At 35.4% G+C, this 6,275-nt stretch overlaps 1 long non-coding RNA gene across 1 annotated transcript; it reads left to right on the top strand.

The window, feature by feature from the left end:
* Positions 1 to 214: 214 nt before the first annotated feature.
* On the top strand, positions 215 to 5,275 carry LOC116783213. The gene is made up of 4 exons (XR_004355565.1): positions 215 to 308; positions 993 to 1,055; positions 3,448 to 3,538; positions 5,192 to 5,275. It is a non-coding gene; the product is annotated as an uncharacterized LOC116783213 (long non-coding RNA).
* Positions 5,276 to 6,275: the final 1,000 nt, after the last annotated feature.

Below are 6,275 nucleotides of genomic sequence, written 5' to 3'. Positions count from 1 at the left end.
ATGCCCTTGTGAAAGGTTCCTCCCCAGCTCTCTTGTAGGCTCCCTTTAAGTACTGGAAGGCTGCTATAAGGTCTCCCTGGAGCCTTCCCCTCTTCTGAACAGACCCAACTCTCTCAGTTTGACTTCATAGGACAGGCGTTCCAGCCCTCTGATCCTCTTTGTGACCTGTTCTGAATTTGTTCCAATGGGTCTATGTCTTTCTTGTACTGGGAGACCCAGACCATGACAATTCAGTTTAGGCAACCCACCTGAGTCTGTCCCTTTCTTATTTTCTATTTTCCATCTTGAGTACTCCAGTATTCAAGGAGGTTTGTGGGAATCACAGTTTATGCGAATTCAATCATCTGCATTGTAATTTCTGCTGCTGGAACTGAGCAGTTACATTTCACAGTTTTGAATATCATATAACTGAAGTCCTTTGGTTGAATGCCTGCCTAGCTCAGTTAGTTTAATGCAACTGCACCACAGAATGCAAATGTTACAAAGAAAAAATATGTTAAAAACAACAAGCAAGTCAATGTGAATTCATAAAGCAAAATGACATTTCAACCCAATACATTATTTAATAAGGGTAATTGTTTTAGTCACCATACAGCATAGAAATATAACTTAAATTAGAAAAATGTATTAAAAGTTATATGCCATAAATGATAAATCATAAATCATAGGTAAATCTATAACCAATTGCCAAACTCAGGCAGAAATGTCAATGAATTAATAGACACTTGTGATGTTTTAAACTCATAAATGCAAACCAAGACACTTCATTAAAGAAAAAAAAGACATTTTGCCTGTAGTAATATATATTGGCTGATTATTTATTGCCCTGACTCTTATTTGTCATGTGTAATAATCCTAAAATTTTTCACAGCACTACTTGCATACCAATAGTCTTCTTCTTTCATTACAAAGTTTTATTGTATATCGATTAATGTTTCCACATTGTAATGATTATTCTGTGATTTTTCTTCTACTAATATTCCTTTTTTCAGCCTTCTGACTGCAGAATTGAAAGACCCAGATATGAAATATGAAGGAATCCACTGAGAATTCAGGTATACACTCATGGGACAAGATGACTATTCTTATATTTTCTTTTGGCATCCCCTACTGGTGTACAGCTGTGAAGACTCCTCTGTGACACAAGATCTCAAAAGGGCTACCGTGCTTCTTTGTCTGAGACCTTCAGAATGTCAAAAATAGCTAAAGTAATGGCAGAATAATGTGAAAATATTTATATTCTCTTCAAGCAACATAATTTCATCACTTCAGTGACTATAACATCTCCTTAAACAGTACATCTAATTACACTACTTGTTTCACATAGGTTTATTTTATCTCCTTGATTTAATTTTGGGGCTTGTTTTTGGGGTTGTTTGTTTTTTTTTTTTTAAAGCTTAATAACAGATAAATAAATGTTGAATTTTTCATTCAAACAATGTCATGATAAATATGCTTTTGTGATGATGCAGCGAGGCAGCGTATAATTTCCCATCAATTCATGAGTCATGTGAAGATGAAAAATCTGCATGAATATTCCAGCTCCCTTCCTTGAGGACTGGGACAGAAATTTTCCTCACTTTTAGAATAATCCTATCCTTTGTCATCCTCCCAGAAAGAATGGAAAAACAGTAGTGACATTAACATATTTCCATTTATTTTAGCTATAGTGTTTCCTAATTCGGAAACCTTCCCACCTCACTTTAGGCACCTAGCATATCTGAAATCACGATCAAATCAGGGTCCCTAAAAAAATCAAAGAAGATAAACTAGCATCTCAGATTAACAATCTAGGGATTCTCTATTCACTACAGAAATGTTGGGCAGGTGCACTTTTAGATAAAATTTTTCTAGGAGACCAAGCATGAACTGTTTTCTCACCACTATTAAACATGTTTATGTGAGTTTTCTTGCTAAAGGATCTCAGAAGTGGGCAACCCTTATCTGGTTTATGATTATAGGGTGTGTGCATGAATAAGGGCTGAAGGATTTTTCTGTGGATTCTTACTAAACATAAAAATTAACTAATTTCCAATAGAAATCAAATAGTATACTACTGAATAGCTGGGTGTTGATCAACGACACTTTCTAAATGACAAATGATTTCCAATTGCAGATTTTGTTCATTCTTTGAGTGTTCATTAATCTCTAGTGAGGATAAGATGGGAGTATGTACTGCTAAATATTAATACTTCCCATTAATCTTAAAATGCAATTATGATTTTAAGTTAGATGGAATAATATTATCGTATGTGTCCTGTCAGGTTATCTATTAGACAGGATTAGTCTTTTCCTTTTGTCATAGACTACTTCGGCTCTTTGCCTACACATATCTTTTTTTTAATCAAAATATAATTTCTTCAAAAATAAAGTTCACTCGTATTTAAATAAAATAAGTAAATATCAGTCATATTAAACCTCTCTCCCTTTCTGTTTTGATTTTTTTTTTTTACTATAGATTATTAATATTTCTCTGGAGTTAATGAGTAGAATATGCCTTTTTTTTGCAGATGGGAATTAGGAGGCATAGACAGCAACCCCACTAGGCAGTACAGAAGAACAAAACCTGTGCTGTGATGAGAGAGTTTAAGCAAGAGGACAGAGTAAAGCTTTGCCAACTAAGCCTGAGATCAGAGAACTGTCCCTTGAAGAAAATAACATATAACTGCATCAAAATTGATTTCTTTAAAAGTGCTGCATCGTTAGCTGCAAACCAATGTGTTTGTCTATACAGTTATCCTACTTCCTGCAGTTCTTAGAGTGAACTGAAATAAATTTCCTTTATATTTCAGAGGGGCAAGTATTTCATTACCTCTGTACAGCAAACTACACCACCAGGTAGACCAACATCCACACTGGACTCAAATCTTGTTTCTTCTGAAATTTTTTATTGAAATCAGATGCATCCCTTCTCTTGATGTCTAGAATATTTTATAACATTTAGGAAATAATACAATGTGGTATGAACTGTTACTTTGTTACAGACATAGTGAAGGAGAAAGTTAAGTTTCTAGTTTTCATATTCAAAGTATATCTGACTTGGCTGCCATGCATGTTCAATATTTTTTACCTATTCCACTTGATTAAACGTTTGTGTTCCTATGAAATTACATGTCTTTTTTATGCTCTTTAAAACCTTATTTTAGTCCAAAACCAAGTGGAATTTTTTTACAGGCAGATGACAGAACATAGGTTGCTGTTTCAATGTAGTCTAGAACAAATACAGTAAGAAGTTATTTTTCTTTCCTTTATTAGAGAAAAATAGATGGTTGGAGGTCCAGTCACTCTCTAGATATGGAAAAGTATTGAACCGACATATGTTTCATTGAATATTAGTTTCTGGGGACGCAAACATGACACTGCAGTTACCTTTGACAAATATTTTTTGGTTTATACTGTATCTCTTCATAAAGCTAAAACCAGTTCAAATCTTTTATCCTACTTTAGGGTAAAAGTCACTCAACTGAAGCATAGGGGTTACTCAAGAAGCATAAATTCATTCCAGCTGCCATTTTTTACTGTTAATACTTCCCTCAAGGTAAACAAACAGCTAGTATCAGAAGTCAAACCCTGTGAAATATTCTGTAAAAAAAACATACACACACATAATAAACAGTAATAATAAAATTATTTATTACAATTCCATAACTTACGGTTCATAGAGTTAATATGAAATAATCACACATTTAGTCTCTGGAGGTGTTTAAGATAAGACTGGATATGGCACTTAGTGCCATGGTCTAGTTGATTAGGTGGTGTTAGGTCATAGGTTGAACTCGATGATCTCAGAGGTCTTTTCCAAAGTAGTTGATTCTGTGATTTCAAGTTCATAAAACAGACATTTATAAACTCAATTAATTAGAATTGTATAGGGCTTGGTGTTCATTGATTCAATACAGTAGTCAAAGCTGCAAAGTGAAACCCTAACATTTCATGTGGGTTTCTGTTACACTTCTCCCAGATTCAAGGAAAGACTATGTACTCCACAGGTGTTTTCTGGATGTAGAAAGAAAATCCTAGAAATGGTGGTTTAAATAGCTGTAACATTTCTCAGCATTTTAATGCTAGGTACCTACGTGCTGCAGCTATTTCACTTTGACTTCTGGCTTTCCATTCCTTTCATTCCTTTTATTCTGATGGCTACTGTACCATCATTTATAAGGCAGCAGGGGTAGGACATTTGCAACATGTTTCCTCAGTAACTAGAACACCACATAGTTCATATTTACTGAGACAGAGGCTAAACCGGTTTAAGACTTTTGCCATTAAAATTGGATCAAATTAAAAGATAAACTCCCCATGCCTAGTGTCAAGTAGGCATTACAATTTTAAGTATCTTTCTTATTTTTTCTGGAAAGAAATGTCTTGTTAGTATATCCTAGCTATCTCTTATGGGCCAGGGAAGTTAATAAATAACTAAACATTCAAGTTATGAGTGTCTTTCAGCCCTAACAACCTCTGGTTCAAATTATTCTCAGAAAAGGGCTCAAAGAATGTCCCAAAGTTTTTAGTCATAAAATTTACAGAATAGAATGGGAAAAAAACCCACACAGGGTAAGTTGATGCATTAATTTTAATATAGTCTTCTTTACATGCACAGGACAGCTATTGTCTGAATCTTAACAAGGGTGTAGAGTCAGCAGTGTGTTTCTGACCTCAATATGCAAACTTTTACCTATTAGACAGTCTGTTCTGAATGTTGAAACCTAGCTCAGTTTTTTATAAAAGAAAGGATTTTTAAGATATTCAGTTTTTTTCCTTAGAATATGAAATTTTATTCTGGCTCCAGTTTAAGAAGAGATAAGTGTCCGGAGTTTTCCGTCGCGACAGATAAGTGCATATATATCTATGTTAGTATATATTAATTGCATAGATATGACAGAGTATGAGATCTAGACAGACAAGATCAATCCTACACTTTTTAATTTTATAATGTTTACTTACATAATGATTGGATTTTTGAATCTACAGAAATTAACAAAACTTCTTTTATTTAAACGCAAAAGGAAAGATTTATCCACTTATTATATTATAAACAAACTCTTCACATGATTCTTAATAAAAGAACCACTGAAACTGCTGAGAACTTTTCAGTTGTTTCCAACAGGCTTTATATAAAGCTGATTGTCAGCAGCAAATATCTGCAGTGCAGGAATAATTATCTTTTCTCACATTTGTGACACTTTTACAGAGACTTGCTTATACTCGTGCCACTGTGATCCAACAGGAACTAACTCAGTACAACCCATATATCCCTCAAAGACTGAAAACATGCTTCTTTTTAATTACACATGTATGTTTGCATGTTTGCAATGACAATGTAAGTGCTGATTGATTTTGCGTGTACCCTCACTTCTCATTTCACTCCCACTCTATAGTTAATTGAATGTGTATGCCTCACTAATCCAGTTGCCTTCTATAGTGGAGTGACTGCAGCAATGGACAGAGAAAAAGCTATGGATGTCATCTACCTGGACTTCTGTAAGGCCTTTGATGAGGTCTTGCACAACATTCTTACTTCTCTATTGGAGAGATGTGGATTTGATGGGTGAACTGTTGGATAAAGAATTGGATGGATGGATGTGTTCAAAGAGTTAGAGTCAATGGCTCGATGTCCAAGTGGGCAAAGTCTCCCTCAGGCTTCTGCACTAGGACCAATACTATTTAACATCTTAATCAATGATTTAACATCTTTATCAATTCCACACTCAGTGGAATTGAGTGTATCCTCAGCAAGTTCGCAGATGACACCATGTGGTTGACATGCCTGAGGAATGGGATGCCATCCAGAGGGACCTGGATAGGCTGGAGGAGTAAGTCTATGTAAACCTACTGAAGTTCAACAGGGCCAAGTGAAAAGTCTTTGCATCTGGGTCAGGACAATCCCAAGCATGAAAGTATTAAAAGTAACCAGAGAGAGAAGGACTTAGGGATATTGATGGATGAAAAATTGGACATGAGGTGCCATTGTGCACTTGTAGAACAAAAAGCCAACCTTATTCTGAGCTGCATCAAAAGAAGCATGGCCATCAGGTCAAGGAAGGGGATTCTCCCCTCTACTCTGCTCTCATGAGACCAAACCTGGAGTACTGTATCCAGTTCTGGATTCCTCAGTAAAGGAAAGATGTGGACCTGTTGAAGTGAGTCCAGAGAAGGGCCATGAAAATGATCAGAGAAATGGAACTACTCTCCTATGAAGAAAGACTGAGAGAGTTGGTGTTGTTTAGCCTGGAGAAGAGAAGACTTTGGGGAGACCTCATTGTAGCCTTTCATTA

Source organism: Chiroxiphia lanceolata, chromosome 2 (genome assembly GCF_009829145.1).
Source record: "Chiroxiphia lanceolata isolate bChiLan1 chromosome 2, bChiLan1.pri, whole genome shotgun sequence".
Taxonomy (NCBI): Eukaryota; Metazoa; Chordata; class Aves; order Passeriformes; family Pipridae; genus Chiroxiphia; species Chiroxiphia lanceolata.
This window is presented reverse-complemented; position numbering and strand designations above follow the sequence as displayed.